The sequence below is a fragment of the Haliotis rubra genome, unplaced genomic scaffold (assembly GCF_003918875.1).
Source record: "Haliotis rubra isolate DU_JTF1 unplaced genomic scaffold, ASM391887v1 Scf1106, whole genome shotgun sequence".
NCBI classification, from domain to species: Eukaryota; Metazoa; Mollusca; class Gastropoda; order Lepetellida; family Haliotidae; genus Haliotis; species Haliotis rubra.
In genome coordinates, this window is record NW_025765011.1 from 17,013 (window position 1) to 38,977 (window position 21,965).

At 40.1% G+C, this 21,965-nt stretch overlaps 3 long non-coding RNA genes across 3 annotated transcripts; all 3 read right to left on the reverse strand.

Moving 5' to 3' along the window:
• Positions 1-7,441: 7,441 nt before the first annotated feature.
• On the reverse strand, positions 7,442-8,382 carry LOC124287204. The gene is made up of 2 exons (XR_006901220.1): positions 8,346-8,382; positions 7,442-7,652 (listed from the first exon to the last, which is right to left on the reverse strand). It is a non-coding gene; the product is annotated as an uncharacterized LOC124287204 (long non-coding RNA).
• Positions 8,383-8,412: 30 nt separating this feature from the next.
• On the reverse strand, positions 8,413-10,365 carry LOC124287201. Its single transcript, XR_006901217.1, has 3 exons — positions 10,287-10,365; positions 9,035-9,153; positions 8,413-8,514 (listed from the first exon to the last, which is right to left on the reverse strand). It is a non-coding gene; the product is annotated as an uncharacterized LOC124287201 (long non-coding RNA).
• Positions 10,366-12,367: 2,002 nt separating this feature from the next.
• On the reverse strand, positions 12,368-15,457 carry LOC124287198. Its single transcript, XR_006901216.1, has 3 exons — positions 15,371-15,457; positions 13,915-13,988; positions 12,368-12,601 (listed from the first exon to the last, which is right to left on the reverse strand). It is a non-coding gene; the product is annotated as an uncharacterized LOC124287198 (long non-coding RNA).
• Positions 15,458-21,965: the final 6,508 nt, after the last annotated feature.

Consider the following 21,965-nt stretch of genomic DNA (forward strand, 5'->3'; position numbering starts at 1 on the left):
CGTTTCTATGTCATTCACAGTTTCCCTCCCCTGTCTCTGCTGTGTAATCGAGAGTGTGACATCCTCGTAAATATAAACTAAGCGGCAAAAAGAAAGTATAGGTTGGCAAATGTTTGTTTCCTCAAAAATATGATTCACAGTGAACAGTAGGTAGTCTGACAATTGTTTCCTAAGCACAGAGAGGAAAAATGCATAGCCGAAACGCAACACAACTCACGGTGAGGTTGGCGCGAGAAATTGGTAAAACAGGTTTTAAGCCTGCAGAACGCAATGCACGTGCCTAGGTGGTGTACAAATGTGATCACCGCACAGCATGGTAACACAGCTGATAAAGAGTATGCCGAAGAGGAAAGAGAGTGAGCGAGCCATTTGTATGGATGAAATGGGGGCAGCATAGGTGCAGATTGCCAGAAGGTTTGGGTGTACGCCACTGATGGTACCCAGGCTTCTGCAAAGTTAAAGGCAGACAGGAAGGACTGAGGAGGGCCGAGAACAGGAAGACCACCAATTACAATCCAACAGGAGGCCCTGATGGAGGAGTGGCGAAGGAATCCAAACGTCATCAACTTCTGACGTCATCGATGAGACGAGTTACGGCATGCATTGAGGCAGGTGGGGTCATACGGTACTAAGACTGTAATTGTTTCTTACATGAACTTGTAGCGAACATGACAATCATGTTTGACTGTTTATATATATCGCAGGAAAACAACATTTTCGAACCCACCAATCAATGTTCAACTACTGCTCACAAGTCACGTGTTGTCAGAACCTCGTTGAAAATGTCACTGAATGGTCATTTGTAACAATTCTCCATATGATATTATGCTTGAACCCAACATCTTGTTTTGTGTCTTTTTATGGCTCATCAAACTGGACCACTGGATTGTCTGGTCCAGACTCGATTATTTACAGAACGCCGCCATAAACCTGGAATATTGCTCACTGCCGGGTAAAACTAAACTAACTCACCCATGAATGAATGTGAGTCCCTATGTAATCCCTATGTAATCATCACATTCCAAAACCACACAAAATATACCTGCCCCAATGTCGCTTGTAGACGACGTGGGTTCTGAAAGACGACAGTTATATGCTGAAACTGGGTCGAGTTTCATTAACAATCAGCTGAGATAATTATCGCTGTTGAATCAAATTCATGATGTTCTTATTTTATTCAACTATACCCTGACCGTAAGAGTGATTAAGTGTACTCGGCAGAAGGGATGTTAAAAGTGCCAGCTTACGTGTACACTGAATTAATTATAACGTAGCTTTATTCCTTCGTAAAATAATTAGTGACGTATTTCTTCAATATCACCATATGAAGTCAGGTGTTTCTTGATCAGCTGATCGACACCCTCAGCGACCCATGATTCAGCACTTTGTCACTGAAGTCTCTCTGGGCTGTTTTATACATTTACCTGATACGCCGTTTTATAAAGAAATGTACGGAATGGAAGCGGATTTAAACAACACTCACTCACTCTTACAAGTTTACACACCTGCAGAGATTGCTGCTTTGCTCACATCATTGGGAGAAGTGGATGCAGACGTGGTCCCGCTTGAAACTATTGCAGTCGTGGATGATGTCGTGGACGATGCAACTGTACTAGATGATGACAGTGATGTCGTTGTTGGTGTTGTATCTTCATCGCTGAAACCTGCAGATTGTGTGAACTGTTTAATTGTTATATATTTATGTCATACAAGAAATTATCACATTCAGTAAAACCTCGACAAACCGATGTCACCTTTGCACTCCCAACACTAACTAGTTTTAACTACATCTAAAGGGACATTGCTCTGGAACCATACCAAGATAATCTGAACGTCTCTATGTTCGGAATTCTTTGGGAAGGGAGTTTTCAGGAGTTAGGAAATGTTGCTCAGTAATAAACTCGCGCGGATAGCGTTGTGTTTCTACAGTGTGAACAATGTAAGGAAACATAAACTAGTCGATTACAGAGCGCTGGGTTACTAAAGTGTATTTAAAATGGAACATAGACTAAAGACCATACCATAGTGCTGGGTTAATACTGTGTGATAATTGAGTGAATGAGTGGTAGGTTTAGCGCCGTTGCCACTCATATCAAGGCGAAGTAGTGGAGGAAAGCACTGCGTGATGTAGGTCTTACACGTTTCCCACTTTGGGTGCAAACACAGAACGCATGTTGCTGACAAGGCTGGAAGTATATATAATTAGGGCGGACCTACATTCGAGCCCATGACCAAAGGACGCAACTCTGCACAGCGAATTGCGGTGCCTCAGACGACGAGGCCACCCGTGCTTCTACAGTGTACTAAGTAGGGCTGTAACGATGCATCGGACCATAGGCTTATCCAGAGGGGTGTGCAGGGGTGCGGTGCTCCCCGCCCGTTTGTCCTGAAAGTTTATTAAATGATGATTCAAACTCTCGCGAAAATGAAGCGTGCACCAATCCACACAACCCCCTTCTCAAGAGTGTTCAGACCCCCATTTTTTAAAGAGCTGTTTCAGCCCCTGCGAACTATCGATGGATTGTAATTGTTGAGTCTCCGATGCATCGATAGTATGTATAACCCCCGATAGTTTAATAATTGACTTCCGTTGATAAATGCACTGTGTCAGCGTAAAATTCAGGAAATACCAGATTCGTTCATCTTGATTTAGAGTTATCCGCCCCTGTTACCTCTTAAGCAAACTTGATCTGGGTTTCAAGTTTTTTGTCAGTTTTTAAAAGAGACAGACTACTTCCGCTTGTTTTTGTTTCATATAAACTAGACATTCATAGGAAAATGAATTCAAATGAGACAATTCAAGGAGAGAAAAAAACCCATTGCAATTGTGTTGCAATAGTTGGCCGCAATAGACTATCGCTATTGCAATAGTTGTTTCCCCCTCAATAGTCACCCCTAGTACTATAAGTACGTGGGACCTGTGGTAATGTTATTGACAGTATTGTTAATCTGTCAACATTATATCTCGATATTAAGGTAGCCACGATTGTTTTGTTAATACTTACTGATAGTTATGTCATTGCTGTTTTGCCTGGTAAAATCATCACTGCACATCCACACGGAACCATTGTCTATGCTGGCGTTAATGCTGATAGATAAGTTGTGTTGATAGGCGTTATGTACCACGCTGACACGACCCTCCAGATCAGATGGGGTCACTGACCCCGATGGTGAGATGAGCACGAGGCTATTGTCTCTGTACCAGAATACTTGCATAACGAAGAAGTCCCCGTCGGCTGTTCTGCCATTGTAGTTACACATGAGTGTATACAGACCCCCGTCTGTGGCTCGGGAAGGGGAGCTCGCTAGGACTGGCTTTCTGAACGGGGATACAGTAATTGCCTCTGTTGAATAAACCATCTGGTTAACGCCAGTTGTCTGTCACAGTAGTTGTAACCAGCTCATAATAACTGCTGGTTGTTACATACGAACACGTACACACCAACAAACACACGCGCGCGCAAGCACGCACGCATGCACACAGATCAACACACAATCACGTACGCACACTTACATATAAATGTATTTTATCGTATGATCAGGGGGCGGGGCGGTAGCTTAATGGTTAAAGCGTTCGCTCGTCACGCCGAAGACCCGGGTTCGATTCCCCACATGGGTACAGTATGTGAAGCCCATTTCTGGTGTCCCCCGCCGTGATGTTGCTGGAATATTGCTAAAAGCGGCGTAATATCAAACACACTCAGTCACTCACTCACTCGTATGATCAGTGTGTTATCTCAGTGACTACATCGTGCGTGTGCCAGTGTCGCAACAATGTCCCGACCAAATCAAGGATATGAAACGGGAACTTCATCTACAGAGGATCCTGCCTCCTCTAAGGACGATGACTGTGAACACTCGAGTGCCATCTGATGACACATGTAATAGTATGATATTTCTTATAGCACCGACATATAGATTAACCAATACCTTACCTGTAGATAGCCGAGTCACATACATGAATAACACTCCAATCAATGCGACTGTGTGATACTCCATGGTCAGCGGAGAGTCGTTGTGAACCAGACACAAACAGTCGATCTCAGGAGATGGGTAAAGATTCCAGCTCAGAACGTACAACAAACAAGAGTTATCAACACGTCGCCACTAGCAGTGTTAATCCTCCAGGCATACAGCCGGACATACGTGTGCATGTTGTGTTGATGTAAGGGCGTCTTCCTCAAGATGTGTCGGCTGGGATTCACTAGCTGTGTGTACATTCGAGGTCACATGGCAGTTCATTCAAATGATACAGTATTTACATTGGTGAATAGGTAATGATTGTGCTTCTTTCGCCTGATCTAACTCAAACATGTGTTGTATTACCAGTATCGTACAGCTTTCCCCATAGGCCGTGGTTCAACATATTGACACGTCATCTGCCAGACCAGGTTCAACATATTGACACGTCATCTGCCAGACCAGGTTCAACATATTGACACGTCATCTGCCAGACCAGGTTCAACATATTGACACGTCATCTGCCAGACCAGGTTCAACATATTGACACGTCATCTGCCAGACCAGGTTCAACATATTGACACGTCATCTGCCAGACCAGGTTCAACATATTGACACGTCATCTGCCAGACCAGGTTCAACATATTGACACGTCATCTGCCAGACCAGGTTCAACATATTGACACGTCATCTGCCAGACCAGGTTCGACTCCTCATGTTGTACTGTTGTTGGACACGGTCGATGTACATGTATATATTTCCCGCGCTTCAAGGCATACATTTTCTGACGAGTATTTTTTGAGTAACCAGCTAGTCACTGGAACGTTCAATATCTGTAAAACTTGAGGATTTTCTTTCAGCATTTTGGGGGGAAATGATTTTTGTGTCACCAGCCATAACTCATCTCAGTTCATTGTTCGATTTCTACTACATCAAAAGTATGTCTGAATCACAATCCAAAACTGTCGATAACATGTGTTCGTGAAACGGTGAGCGTTAAATTGATTGATTGTTATTTAACGCTGCACTCAGCAATATTCCAGCTATATGGCGGCGGTCTGCAAATAATCGGCTCGGGGCCAGACAATCCAGTGATCAGCAGCATCAGCATCGTTCAACACAGTTGGGATACGATGACATGTGTCAGCCAAGTCAGCGATTCTGACAAGATCCCGTTAGTCGCCTCTTACGACAAGCATGGGTTACTGAAGGCCAATATTCTAACCCGGACCTTCATCGGTCGTCATCATTTTAGTGTATACAGGATAAAATATGGTTATCCATTGAAATATACATAAACTTTGCAATTACAAACGAGGCTGGACAAAACATTTTGGTACTCACATGCATAGCTTAATATATTTACATAATTTTGCAATACTATTTTTGGATGGGTTTGTAAATAATTGTCGAATTTCAACATACTTGGTTTCTTCCAAAAATAAAGTTTAATGCGTTGTTTTCGATGAAACGAAATGATATTCATCTTCAATTACATTTACATTATTTTCTTTAAAGTAGATACAGTATCTTTTCTACCTATCAATATTTTCATAACGCCCAGTTTCATTCTTTAATTTATGACACAAAATTCGTAACATATGTCAACGCGTTGTGTACGCGTCGACTGGGGAATTAGCTCATTATTACAGATGAAGTGTGCGTTGATAAAGACGAAGGCATAGTTGAGTTCAAACGTCTTTAGTTACATGACAAACAAATACACAAAACATACCTAAGGTGAGCGGGGGTACCTGCTCAACCCCAGGGCGTTTCCAACGAGCGGCATTATCCTGCTCGTGGTCGTCCCAACGCAGACAGTCGGAATACCAGCCTCGTACTCCTTCTCTTTCACTCTCTAGATGTGAGTATACCTAGTATATATATATATATATATATATATATATATACATACAGTTTTTGACAACAATGGTCAGGCGACGACTCATCAATGGACAGACAGAAAAACAATAGTACTTCCTTGACCAGTTGATGTGATGGCAGACACGGCCAAGGGGGGATTACCAATGGAGGTTATAAATGTCAGACTCTTATACAATAATTAATGGGCTGACAAGTCAATTTACAATGCGGTAGTGATAAGGATGTACAGTAGTGATTAAAAATACAGCTTAGCGTCATTTATATATTACAATAAAGTCTCACATGTCTTGAGTACATAGTTTTGGACTTTTAAATATTTGGACGATGGCTGTCCTGAATTAGTCACTATAACAACTTCCCTCTGCTCCGTAAAGCTTGGACCCCAAGCTTAAATAAATTGAGTCCAAACTGATAGGAGTGAAGCTATATAAATACCAACAGTTCAGATCAGTAAATAATCACAAAGGAACAATTCTTAAAGTCATTGAAATCTCGTGCAACAGATATGCCTATGCCATGACAGTATAGGAATGATCATCTTGCCAGTCTGATGTGTTGTAATGTACATTTCACATGCAGGTATTTACTGCATTGGACAGATTCAATTAACATTCATTAAAAAGATATTTGAAATTATATTTGGACGATGGCTGTCCTGAATTAGTCACTATAACACATAGTAAAATACCTAACAGTGTTTGGATGTGAAGCATCTAAGTATAATTCATATCCAAATTCACATTTGATATTACTGTATAGCCATAATGTACTACCTGAAGTAATGTCATGATACCATTACTGAATAAAACAATCAATTAAACGTTTTAGACCCGTGCTAGAATCGGTCTTCAGCAACCCATGCTTGAGGCGACTAACCGGATCGGGTGGTGAGGCGCGATGACTTGGTAGACACATGTGATCGTGTCCCAATTGTTTGGATCGAAGCTCATGATGTCAATCGCTGGACTGTCTGGCCCAGATTCGATTATTTTCAGACCGCCGCGACAAAGCCGAAATACTGACGAGTGCGGAGTTAAACACTAAACAAACCTTTCTGTACATTTGTGCGTACACGTCCTGGTGATATATCATTGACGGGATAAAAGGAACATGTTTGCTGCATTCACCTTTGCTCATTGATATTATTAAAAACATATCTTGTTTCAGAAAAATAAAACGTTTCTGAAGCAGTTCCTTACGAAGACGGTTATGGTTAAACATACAGAGCAACTAAAATTGCAGAAAGTCGTACAAAGTTCGTGACACTTTATCGAGAATTTCCCATAAATCGGAAGACACACTCTCAGAACATTTTAGCTGTACCTTCTGCTCGTTATTTTAAATTCAACCATTAAGTCGCCTCGGAACCAGAGGTCATCAATGTAACAAGTTGCGTCCCATCGTTTACGTTTGTTTGGTCAGCACCATTCAACTAATCGTGTGTTTCACAAAGCGGTAATGTCTAATTATCGCGTCCCTTCAGGCTTCCTTCCAATCAAACTACCACGCCATGACGTGAATGGAACACTGATGAAGTCAAGCGTGACTTTATGTCTTTGGACGACCTCAGGCAAGACAAATTAAGCAACATGTGGAAGTCATTTAGGAACGTTTTATTGTTTCCATTGCCAGGTGTTCATACTGACTCGTATGATATCGTCTGTTCTTCCTTCAAAAGAGGTAAGCCAAGGTAATTCACAAGCCTCTAACCGCCAACATTACACCAACAACGATGACCACTGCACCACTCAACGTGGGTTCAACTGCATGACCTGTCGAACGCATGTGAGGATTCGCTTTAGGTTTACCTACAATGAGATATAAGTGGATTTTGTAATGGTATCAATTTATCAAAATAGTACGGGCATGGATCCATTACGTAAGGCAACTTCAATACTCCATGGTACCGTGCAATCTCCCAAATTATTAAGACTGATATATGAGTGTAAGTACATTATTTTTTTTGTCAAATAATACATTTACTGTCCAGATTCCATACGCAAGTCTTTTCATTTAGCAACCTCGGCTGATACCACTGTCTGCTAGGTAAAGGTTGAATGTCAGTGAGCAAACTTGGCTGATACCACTGTCTGCTAGGTAAAGGTTGGGTGTCAGTGAGCAATCTTGGCTGATACCACTGTTTGCTAGGTAAAGGTTGGGTGTCAGTGAGCAGCCTCGGCTGATACGAGAGTCTGCTAGGTAAAGGTTGGGTGTCAGTGAGCAGCTCGGCTGATACCTCTGCCTGCTAGATAAAGGTTGGGCATCAGTGAGCCACCTTTGCTCATACCACTGTCTGCTAGTCATGCAGTCATTCGTGACAAAGCCAATACAGCCACTCTCCGCTTCACACCGTTTGAAGTATCTCTAGCATATTTGTAGTCTACAAAATGTTAGCCAACTTGAGCTCTAAGTCTTCAACCCATAAGACGTTGTCCACAGGCACAAATGCACACTGGCATGAAGAGGGAAATACATTAGCCACATTGTTTCAACATCATTACCTGGGCGTGAACATACGGCTGTCCGTTGTCGTTGGGAAAGTTCGAGGCAGTTTGTTCCAGGACCAACCACACAACATGTTGTATTGACATCATAGGCTGCGTCGCGAACTGGAACTGCAACATCGCCTGTCAACCCATTATATGTCCATTCACTATCCATGAGTTTCAACTGAAAAAAGGAAAAGGAAAATTGATGTTATGTTGTCCCGAGTCAATATACCATCCGTTTGCTAGTTCTAGTGAGTGAACAGTGGCGCATCCCCCTTCCCCTTTTCCTCCGAGATTTGTTTTTCCATGTGGAGCATTTTCCCCCTAACATTTGGACTTCATGATTTATGTGCACCCCCAACCCCTTTTTCTAAATCCTGGGTCCGCCCCTGGTGTCAGTGAGTAAATACGTTTGTGACAACCCTTGCGGCTCTAGATCTATGGATAATACAAACTGAAAACCTCCCGGACTAACCAAACTAGCGATAACACGAATAACACTGTTGATACAATTTGCTGTGCAGAGTTGGGTCCCTTGGTCGTGTCAAAAACATTTGGACTGGAATACTGCATTTTGCCATTTAACATGAACATTTCTATAATACAATCAAAGTCCACACAGGATGTTACATTTATCATATGTTCATGCATGGGTACTGGTCTTTGTTAGAGACACAAATACATGTCAGAGACTGCCTCACCGTCACGTTAACTCTTGGATCAGCGCTCAACCCCGTACATGCGTCCAAAACACGGAACGTCTCATTCTTCAGTGGTGCACAATTAAGGTGCAGTCTTGATGCAACATCACCCAGGTCCTCTGAAAAATGCATCACATAGCCAACGCTTCAATAATAATTAACATGTACCTGAGTGAGTGAGGGAGTTTAGTTTTACGCCGCACTCAGCAATATGCCACCTATTTGGCGGCGGTCTGTGAATAATCGAGTCAGGAACAGACAATCCAGTGATCAACAGCATCTATCTGTGCAATTTGGAAGCGATGACATGTGTCTAAAATGTATCTGTAAGACATCACAAAAAACATTTTGAAATCATTTGTTGCAATTATATTGAAGTAAAAGGTACAAGGCTCATGGTCCTATACCAGATGCTCGAAATACATGTTGTAATTAGGTATACGCAATATGATACACCATAAACTGGAGGCAGGAGACGGACAAGTCAGAGATCATGACCTGTTGTGAGACTACCCATCTGCCTCAGCACAGTACGCATTGTTTCTCCATGGTAATACTTGCACCATAGTTTAATATACTGATAATGTTTATTGATTTGAAAACAAAGTTACTTCCGATGTTACATGACACATTTTATGGATAACAGTTCCTTCATTAAGGAAAAGTATCATCAAGCTCTGAAACGTCTTATAAAAAATAGTGAATGAGTTTAGTTTTACGTTGCAGTAAAGCAATATTCCAGCTTTATGCCGGCGGTCTGTATATAATCGAGTCTGGTGTCAACCAAGTCAGCGAGCCTGACCACCCGATCCCGTTAGTCGCCTCTTTCGACAAGCATGGGTTACTGAAGATCAATTCTAACTCGGTTTTTCACAGGTGAGTGAGGGAGTTTAGTTTTACGCCGCACTCAGCAATATTCCAGCTATATGGCGGCGGTCTGTAAATAATCGAGCCTGGACCAGAAAATCCAGTGATCAACAGCATAAGCATCGATCAGCGCAATTGGGAACCGATGTACTGTCATGTACGCATGTTCATCCAACTTCTAAATGTCTTACAAGAACGACATTTGCAACTTCATAAGAATAATTTGTTTGTCAAGTTGATTTGATAAATATTTTTGTTTCTTCTTTTCATCTCTCACATCCTTTAACAAATCTATCGTTAATTATTTTACTGGTCTACTGCTTCAAGTACATACATCAGGTTAAATAACAAGCTCAATCTGGGCAAATTTTACAGTTGGGCTTACCATGTGCAGTCACGTGACAAGTTTTCTTGAGAGGATTCGTGCCATCACGACAATTCCAGGTACCTGAATCACGCGTGGAGTGAGTGAGTGAGTTATTATTTAACGTCACATCGGCAATATTTCAGCCATATCGTGACGAGAACATTTGACATTGTAATAGAATATATATAGTTATTATTATAAAAACCTGCCGACGAAGGACAGTAAAAATACTAGACAATCACAGCTATCAATATAAAACTAGCGAACAAAGCTAAAATTTTCCAATTAAAGAAGACAATACAATGTAAAAATGGGCTATAGATCGCCAACAACTGAAGGTAGATCACCATACTAGGAACCATGGGGACTTACATTACTTTTGCTACCTGCATGGACCCTAGTTGGATTTACACCATCCCTTCAGCCATTGGCGTTTATACTGAGATTTAGCCATACATTAAAATGACAAAAATACTACGATTAAAAACCTGGTATGCTGAAATTTACTTGAAATGTTTTGGGACTTACGTACCCTCTCAGGAGGACAATAATTTTACGCTACGTCAACCCCCTTCGAGGGCACAGCCACTAACAATCTAAGTTAACAATCTAAACTACCAATCATTAAAATACATCTACTTACAGAGCATATTAATCAAAAAGCAGTGATCAAATCAATTTCTTTTAAAAAACCAAGAATTAAATGAACATGAACAGTGTTAAAAAGATCCTTAACAGTTTTAACATTAAAATATTTATCCCTTATGATGGAGAATTCGACACAGTCAAGCAGGAGATGCTTGACTGTGACTTTCTCATCACAAGGGATACAAAACGGAGGATCTTCACCTTTCAACAAGTATTTGTGAGTATACCTTGTATGGCCAATGCGACATCGTCGCATAATGACCTCTTCAAATCTGGACTGACAACCCAAGTGAGTGTAACCAATATAAGGTTTTATTTCATGTAGTTTATTAATACCTACTTGAGTGTCCCACTTCTTCTGCATCAGATCACGGATGTAAGTTCTAATGCAAGCTTTGTAATCAGAGTAAGGAAGAAGAAGTGGTGTCACAGATTTGTTGAGTGCTGCCTTAGCAGCAAGATCAGCCATTGTGTTCCCAGAAATGCCAACGTGGCTGGGTAACCAACAAAAGACGATGTCGCATTGGCCAGTAGCAAGTTCATTATACAATTCAATAATTTCTAATAAAAGTGGATGTTTACAAGAAATATTTTTAATAGCCTGAAGGCAAGAAAGCGAATCTGAAAAGATGATATATTGTTGATATTTAGTGTGTTTTTTAATATATTTTAAGGCTGTTAATATGGCGTTTGCTTCAGCTGTAAAAATAGAGCTGTTATCTGGTAAACGAGAGGAGATTGTTCTGGATCCAATGACAGTGGCACATGCCACCGCGCCACCATCCTTGGATCCATCTGTAAATAAGGATTTATATGTATTATATTGACTTTTTAATTGATGATATTCTTGTTTATATTGTAATTCATTAGTTTCTGCTTTTTTAAATGCTGTTAATGTTAGGTCAACTTATGGCCTAACCAATTGCCAAGGCGGAGAAGAAAGAAGACGGGAAGGAGCTATATTTTCCAGCTCAATGCCGGCAGCAGAAAGAAATGGTTTAATTCTTAAACCAAGAGGCGGAACAAGAGAAGGCTTTTTGTTGTACAACTCCTCAGAAGAAGGATTGAAAACACAGTTAAATGCAGGATTAGACTCGTTAGAATAGAGTTTTGTTATATACTGTAAAGAGAGTTTGATACGACGTTGGGTAAGGGATGGCTCATCAGCCTCAACATAGAGACTATCAATAGGAGAAGTTCTAAAAGACCCAAGACAAAGTCTCAGACCTTGATGGTGGACTGAATCTAAATGTTTTAAGTTGCTTTTACAGGCTCCACCATATACGATGGAGCCATAATCAAGCTTCGAGCGGACAAGTGATCTGTAAAGGTGTAGGAGCGTAGCTTGATCCCCTCCCCACCTTGAATTAGACACGACTTTCAATAAATCGAGTGCCTTCAGGCATTTAGTTTTTAGGGATTTAATATGCGGAAGAAAGGTTAAAAATCACGCGTGGAAAACTCCTTGATGCGAAGTATGTGTTTCTCATCGGAAACTAAGACTGTCTCATAATTCGGAACGTTTATGTAGCATTTACCACCGTTCCGCAGGCAGGTTACCACTTCAATATTATCCGGCCGGGACCACCCAATAGACTCGTATACTCCTGTGATGTCACACGTGATGTTGACAGCCTGACCGATACAGGCAGCGTTGGGGCAGGATGTACTTGTTTCTGATGCGTCTGTGAACATTTCAGTCTTGATAATACTCACGGCAAAGGTACTGAGAATGACTTGAATGGGAATTGAAAATACTAAATGTAATGAAAATACGATGTCTAAATATAGGTATAATTAATATTATGTATATACTTCAGTTCCCATAATGGAATGATAAATTACGAGGATATATAACGCTATGGTTTAATATACTGATGCAACCATATTTAATTTGTAATTCGGTTTGTCATTTAACGCTGCACTCAGCAATATTCCAGCTATACGGCGGCGGTCTGTAAATAATCAAGTCTGGACCAGACAATCCAGTGATCAACATCAAGAGCATCAATCTGTTGGAATACGATAACATGAATCTGCGAGCCTGAACCCCCGATGTTAGTCGCCACTTAGGACAAGCATGGGTTGCTGAAGGCCAATTGTAACCCGTATGTTCACGGGTCTACTCAATTTCAATTTCAGGAGGGTGCGCACCAACCCACCCCCTTTGTCCTGAAAGATCATTAATTGAGGGGTGAAAATGATGAAGTGTGCAAAACCAACCCCACCCCCACCCCCACCCGCCTATCTGTACACTCCCACCCACCCCCACCCCACCCCAACGAGTGGTGCAGGCTTCTTTGTCATTAAAATAATCTATAGATCTGCATACTTAGCTGCAGCAGTTGTAGTTGTTAAATGTCAGATACAGTCAATGACAAGATCACCATCCGAAGGTGGCGACTGTCACGGCAACTAAAAACAAGATATAATATCACTTTCCGGAGATCACCGGTTTAATAACAATTCACCTTCAGTAAACAGTGTTTCATAACATCACATGCTGGTGGACCATTTATCATATTCGATCGTCTGTAGCACTGTGTAACTGTACTGCAATGTCTAGTCCTCGATGGATAATTTACTCCCAACAGACACGATAATTTTTCACAAAAACTCACTACTCTTTCATCTAAAATCGATATCATTCGCTGAACAGAGTTCTGAAGCTAGACTTTCCCTTCAAAATTCTATAACCTTTTTTGGACAGTACAACGTAAAGGCTGCAGTCACAGAAGAACTGATGCGCCACCTTAGGGCATTTTGTTTTCCAGGTATCCCGCATGGCATGAAGTAGACACTGCTGTGTATACTTGACAGCTGTACTGCAATGATCGCTTCACTTGCATTTTCAGTAATAAGATAGACAAATCCTACCTCAGTCTTCACTTTCGAAAAATCTGTGCTGACAAACATTTTTTTCAACTTCGGATGAATGCATTCGTTTTATCACATGAAATGTCTCCAACTGTAGATCAAACAGAAGATGACACCTTACCTTCCACTTGTATCGCGAAAACCATGACAAGGACATGTGCCAGTGAGGGGAACAGCCTCATCCTGTACTCCACCCTAACAGACAAAAATACGAAAAGGCAAATCTTGAATGGATTCTTGTACATTTTTGATGATTTTTTACATCTGTGAGGAGATAAAATACGAACACATTCCGAAGAAGGAATGGCAATGACATCAATTATGATGAATGTATATTATACAGAATCTAAACATGTACACAGAACTTTGTGTGTTTCCTTTACAAAATCAAGAGTAGATTCAACAAGATGTCTTCCCTTTAAAGACACATGTAAGACCTTCAAGGTAACCTTACTGTCGGAACGAAATGAGTGGAATGACCCAGTACTGACAAAGAAAAGGATGGAGGGTGAATTATACGATGAAGATAACAAGACAAGTAAGACTGCTATCTATATATAAACTGTCATCAGTCTGTGTCACTACTTTATCATCCGTCAACTGGTGAGAAACGCCTATCAAACAAAAACTACCAGTCAGTTAAATATGTGGTTGTCAATTTTGCATTATGAAATGTTGTAGATAGCATCGTATACGGGCTAGTATCGACCTATTTAGCTGCTGGGTATCATTAATGTAGTTTATGGGGATTTTTCATTAGGAATAAGCTATTATAGGTCATTATTGAAAAATAACTCAATCCAGATACGTATCGTTCCCCATAGATTACTCAATGGTCACAGGCAACACGTACTTGAGTGCTAATGTTGATTAGCAGATGAGTGAGTGAGTGAGTGAAACTTTAAAGTCACATCGGCAATATTTCAGCCATATCGTGACTAAAACTAGTTCTAAATGTATAATACATACAGATAATATATAAAACCCTGTCAACGAAGGACAGTAAAACCACTAGATTATCACAAAATAAGTTAAAACTAGCTAGCATATAACTTTAAAAGTACAAAACTATTTTTAGACAATACAATGTAAAAATGGGCCAGTAATCGCCAACAACGGGAGGTAGATCACCATACTAGGGACCATGGGGACTTACAGTGCCTTTGCTAACTACATGGGCTGATTAGCAGATGAGATGAGGTGAAATGAGGCTTGAGGCTTTATCGTTCAAGAACATTGCACACCCGCAGTTTATCATTGATTACCGATTAAGAATCTGTATATTGACCAGTCCTTGCTTTTCGTTTTTCAAAGTCGAGAGCCAGACAGGGTAACAAGGAAGAAGGTTTGTAACGCTTTTTGCCATGGCTCTGTCGAGGATCGAACCACCCACCCTAGAGTATATGCTTTCAAAGATATTACGAATATCTTCGAATTAGTGACGTATGTTGAACTGTTTCACTGATTATCATAATCACGTGATCAATATTATTGAAACTGCACGTGCAAGTGCGTGTATTCAATCCAGTTATAACATTCCTATATGTAGCTGTGATAATTGTTAACGAGTGACTTACCCCAACAGTTAGTTGATATCCCTCTGGTATATACCCATTGCTACTACTTGTCGTGTACACTGTTTCTTTCTAAAAATATTTGTCAGGTACAATCTGTCAATCACATTTGTATGACGTAACGGATGCTCTTGCATCCTGAGTATCTATATGTACAGCCGAGATTAAGACAAGGTCACTACGCAGGTTCACAAAACAGGATGTTCCATGTTGTTTTGTTTTCCACTGTTGCTTTTCCTGTTACATATGAAGGTTTCCATCTGTAACCTACTTTAAATACACATTTATATTGCATTTTAATTATATGTAGGAAATTAGATCAGTTATATTTCTCAAGAGAGAGAGAGCCCAAGTTAGTATGATTAAATTATTCGATGATGATTGATATTGTACAGTATAGACTAGTGGTGGGTTCTTTTGTTTGACTTATTCAAAACAAATCTGCCAACAAGTTTTTAAAGATTTCTACCCGTGAAGGTCCGGTTAGAATGAACCTTCAGTAACCCATGCTTGTCGTAAGAGGCGACTAACGGAATCGGGTGGTCAGGCTCGATGGTTGGTTGACACATGTCATCAGTTCCTAATTGCGCAGATCGATGCTCATGCTGTTGATGACTGGATTGTATGGTCTAGACTCGATTATTTACAGACCGCCGCCATATAGCTGGAATATTGCTGAGTGTGGCGTAAAACTAAACTCAATCACTCACTCACTAACAGATTTCTTATTCTTTAACAGTTCTTTGCCTATACAATGCCAAAGTCTCTTTGGTAGTGTCTCTTCTTCTCTTGATCTGCGGTGATATTCATCAGGGCTTGAGGCGATGTGGATAAAAATACCATTTAAAAAACAGAATTATCTTATGGGAACGATTTTGCAGACAAAGCAGAAGCTTACTGGGATTTAATAGAGGACTCTATCATTCTATCAATAACTCTGCTAGACCTAATATGGACACAATTGTAGTTGGGTGACTTTAATAATGATCTTTTCACACATAAAATACATCAATTACAATTGTTATTTGGACTAACACAACTTATAACTGACTAATTAATTGATCTTATATTTGTTTCAAGTTTTAGAGCTGCACAAGAATCGGGTGTTCCAGATCCTGCTTGGAGCGATCATTGCCCTGTATGTGTCACTATCATTGCCCTGTATGTGTCACTATCATTGCCCTGTATGTGTCACTATCCTTGCCCTGTATGTGTCACTATCATTGCCCTGTATGTGTCACTATCATTGCCCTGTATGTGTCACTATCATTGCCCTGTATGTGTCACTATCATTGCCCTGTATATGTCACATTGTATGTGCAACATTGACTAATTACAAGATGAAAATATATAAAAATGTTATACTCAAGCTGATTTTGACGGAATTAGCAATGCTTTATATACTCTTGATTGGCATGTTGTCTTTGCCTCTGAAAATATTAACCGTTTCGTTAACTGGGCACTTATCACGTTGAGTAGAAAAAGAGTTATACCCGCTGCAAGAAAAGCAAAGAAGGTGTACATGAATAAAATAGATGAACAGATAAACGATGAACATGGTACAAAAGCTTGGTGGCGTTTAGTTATAAGAATTATATATAAAGTAAACATACCGCCACTATTAACAGTTTTCCTTCGATAATCCATAACGATAACCTATATGATGATAATGCTGAAATAGCAAACATAATGACTGACGTTTTTACAGATCAGGCAAGAGTAGCAGCTCCAAATAGAGATATTCCTGAAAGTTGTTCAGAGGTAGATAGTGCATTATGTGACTAGCACTAGTTAACTGTACCGTTAAAAGGTTGCATCCACGGTAAACTGTCTTAGAGGTATAAATATCATCTCTCACGTAAAAACCCTACAAACCATGTACAATATATTTTGCCTATATTCGATTATTGTTGTCACATTTTGGACAACTGTACCAAACAACAAGCACTAACACTTGAAAAACCTAATCTTGATGCGGTGATGTTCGCAGTACCAGTCATAACCAAAAAAATTGATGAGACAAATTTCTAAGCACTACGCACGCGAAGATACATCCAAAAACGAACCATATTTTTATAAAATGAATTACAATTTAACACCAAAATATTTGAGTAATCTCGCCCATCCTAAGGTTTCTGCCACTACAAACTACAATTTCCGAGACCGTTCGAAACTTCAAACTATCGATTGTAAAGTGCACATTATACCAAGTCATTTCAACCAGATGCAGGAAAACTGTGGAATTCTTTGGCTACCGATCACAGAGAATCGACTATCCTGAGTGGTTTTAAGAAACAAATTAATGTGTCAAATAATAACAGTCATAACCACTTCAATGTTAATTTTGGATCAAGACTTTGCAAGATTATCCATTCACGCCTCAGGCTCGGTTGCAGGGATCTATACGCACATGAATATGAACGATTTATATCTTCCAATCTCTCTTGTTCTTGTGGATAGTGTTATGATGACCCAATTCATTATTTCTTTTCATGCGTTAATTACACTGATATAAGAAATACAATGCACTTCTATGCTAAAGGATATGACATTATTTCATTACCATACGGCCACTCTAATGGATCTACTAAAGATAACCTTGAAATATTACAATCTATCCATTCTTTCATTGTATTATCAGGCAAATTTGTGTTGTAAGTAGTTAAAACGAAATTGCACTATCAGTATCTAGTACTTTCCGACAATATACCCGTGAAGGTCCGCGTTAGAATACGGATCTTCAGTAACCCATATTGCTGAGCGCAGCGTAAAACTAAACTCACTCACTCACTCCGGCAATAACAGTTCTAATGTTATAAGCAGAAAGCTATCGTTTGTTTTTTATTTGCATGTTTTTCTCCTCATGATTGTAATCGTCATACCTTAATTGTACCCCGGAGCTGTGTTCAGATAAGCAACATACTGCTTGTTTACCAATCCGGTTCCACTTTTGAAAATACGTGTACATATGTTTAAACCAACCCCGGACGCTCTATCTACTAAACCACGGAGGCTGCCCTAAACAACGCTTTCATTAATTTGACTACTATATTTACCGGAGACACCGTAAGTTTTAATCATATATATATATACCAGACTACACTTTGACGGTGTTTCATTATTTGTACCATGCTTAACGGCATCGTCCATCACACCTGAAGCCAGACATGTGGTAGACTTACACGTTTCTCCGGATGGCGTTGATTCTCTCTTGTTGCACATCAAGCACAGATATGTCATTAATGTGTTTACGCATATGGGCCCAACGTATCCTCAGTTGTCAACAATGTTAATATCGTATACAGGTATTTTGCACGTAGCAACTATAAATCCACTTTATTATTGCGTCAGTCTAGTTTATCACAGTTTACCCCGAGTATTTCCAGTGTGAGATGTTGTTGTAGACTATATACATGTGTACACTCTACGTAAAAATAACCAAGCATCGGAACAATCATCCTGGCTCGGCCAAGGGCTGCAACTCAGTACAGCTAGTTCGGCCCACACTGTCCCACCGATACCACTGATTCATACACGAATGCCTTGGATCCAATACACACCATTCCTGACAGCGATGATGTCCCCAGCACTGCCATAATAACATGGATTAGCATGTCATGACTGATCGGACTTTCCTTTGTGTTTACTCAGACAAAAGCCTCGTCACAATCTCGTATATGTATGTTCTGTCTTCTGTGAGAGGGTGTGAAAGGCGAAATAAATCGAATTTGGCAGTGAAAACATTGATCAGGAAGTTATTTTATCGAGTGTGAAACATAGTGTCAGGGAGTGTAAATGTTAATGTACCACAATTTCTGTTTACTGAAACGAAGGCATAAGCCCGACTGCAAAGGCATTTTGGAAATATTCGGACGTGAAACATTTATCTTTCAAAACTATTTATGTGTGCACTGCAGCGTATGAAAAAGCCAACTTTGACTAAAAATATAAATAACGAAAAGTGCTGAAAGAAACCTGCATAAGTGAAGCGTCTGTTAAAACTGTGGGCGTAGAGGTAGCCTAGTGGTTAAAGCGTCGGCTCGTCACGCTGAAGACCCGGATTCTATTCCCCACATGGGTACAATGTGTGAAGCCCATTTCTGGTGTCCCCCGCCGTGATATTGCTCAAATATTGCTAAAAGCGGCGTAAAACTCACTCACTCTTAAAACTGTGCAACAATTTGTAAAATGGTAATGAATAAATGAATAAATATCAAGTCCACTATACCGTAAATGTATGAGGTATACATGTACCACGTGAGCCAAGGGGGTAAGGAAGTTATTGCCAGCAACGGTATAACAATATACTATCATGAAAGTTGATTTAATAAGTGAGAAAAAATAATTTTAAATAAACATAAGGTTGGTGGGAGTATCTCAAACATGGAAGCATGAGAAAATCTGTCGGAGCGAACTTGAAAACTGGTTCATTTAAGGCACAGGTCTCGAAACATTGTGAATAGTCTCGCGAGACTTCATAACAGGATGGGGAGCGTCGCAAAATGAAATACAGAGTAAGCCTATATTGACAACATCGACGACCTAAGACAGCTTATTATTTTAGTACAAAGCAGAACATAAAAGCATTGTGTCATATCATGTGTGTTATAGCATTATCTTAAGACACACGGCAGTCACAAGGCCACGTTTCACAAAGCTATCGTAGCGCTACGACTGTCGTAAGTCAATGTTACATGGAGTATACCCACATCACCTAATATTCCTGCCTAACCTTCTCCCACATCAGGGTCGGTGGGGTAGCCTAGTGGTTAAAGCGTTGGCTCGTCACGCCGAAGACCCGGGTTCGATTCCCCACATGGGCACAATATGTGAAGCCCAGTTCTGGTGTCCCCCGCCGTGATATTGCTGGAATATTGCTAAAAGCGGCGTAAAACTAAACTCAGTCAGTCAGTCAGTGTCTCCCACATCACCTAATTAGCAGAGAGCCCAGAACACCTAATATCTGTAACCACTGAACCGTGGCGTCTCACCGGAGCAGGCTAAGTTCCCAAGTTGGGGTGTCCTTCTCCACGTTCTCCATTAATTCTTACAACAACATCTAACAATAATAATGATAATTCAGTTTATATAACACATGAAATCTTGTTACTGCAAAATATGGGAATCATTTAGATATTACTTTTGAAATACAATGCAAGTCCCTTCAAAATATCAACATTTGTTGAAGGCATAAGTTGTTGTATTTTTTCCCGGGAAGGATAGCGATGAAAATATTTTGGAATTAATTTATTTCTGCTACTATTATAGTAAGGACAACCCAAAATGAAAGTCATCATCGACAGCCATATTGTCACACTTATCACATATTAGGGCAGATCGGTCAACTCTTTCTTTACTTTTCTTACTCTTAATATTTTAGTGTCAAACATTTTAGTAACTGTTTTAAGTGATATATCAGAATATTTACTGAATATACTAAATATAGGAAAACACGCTTTCCTGACTTGCAAAGCAATAGTCTCACATGCACGTGACCATACTAGTCTAGAAGTGAATATTATACCAAGGTATTTATATTGTGTAATTACTGACATCTCCATATCTCTGTAGAACCATTTTTCAACCTTTTTAAGATAACCACCATTGCGATAAAACATATTTTGACTCATCTGAATTTACTTCCATGCCCATATGCACAAACGATTTTATACATGTTTTTGATTACTTGAAATAATTGACAATTTAAAACTGAGTTCTCACAATCCAGTGTGATTTTGTATGTCTCTATGCCACTGATACTTGTATGAGCCGGCGATGAATAGCAACTGAATATATAAAATATATAGAAGATATATAAAATATATAGAAGATATATAAAATATATTCATTAATTCTATCACTGCGTTTTGTCATTCTTTAACCCCTGTGGTTGCTAAACCCCCTCTGATCACAATATATGGACTCTCCCATACCCACTTCACCTAATCCTGAGTAATCAACCAGACATGACATTACGTAATAAATTTTCCGTACCTAACGGGTAAAAATAGGTGAAGTGGGAGGACACCTTCAGTATAGGAGGTACGACAGTCGTAGCGCTACGATAGCTTTGTGAGACGGGATCCCAGCAGGTGCTGAAACACGTGTTGTGACTGGAAGATACAGTATATAGCAGTACCAGGAATACCCTAGTACCAAGAAGAGAAATCCCTTTTGGGTGCTGATTTTGTATTGGTGCGTAATACGCTTAGAACAAATAAACTTAAACTTAAATCCTTCCACTTAGGTTGCCCCGTCAGATATGAATGTGACGACACTTGGGTCATACTTCTCGTCCCAGGTGCAGCACTGACTTACCATGCTGAGAGTCCGGGGTAAGTCATATTAAAGTCAACTTTCAACATCATCAATGCAAACTCTTACATACATACATACTAACATTTGTATAGCGCCGATATCCAGCTCAGCTCAGCTGCTCAAAGGCGCTTTGTTTTTCCCTCGTTCACTGGATGACAATCTCAACGGCACATCGTATTGTCAATCTCAACTCCCTGGGGAGCATACAACTCTTGTAATTGTGGCATACGCTGTTTCATTAAAGAAAGTCGGGTCTACACTGGATATGTGCACAATGTTT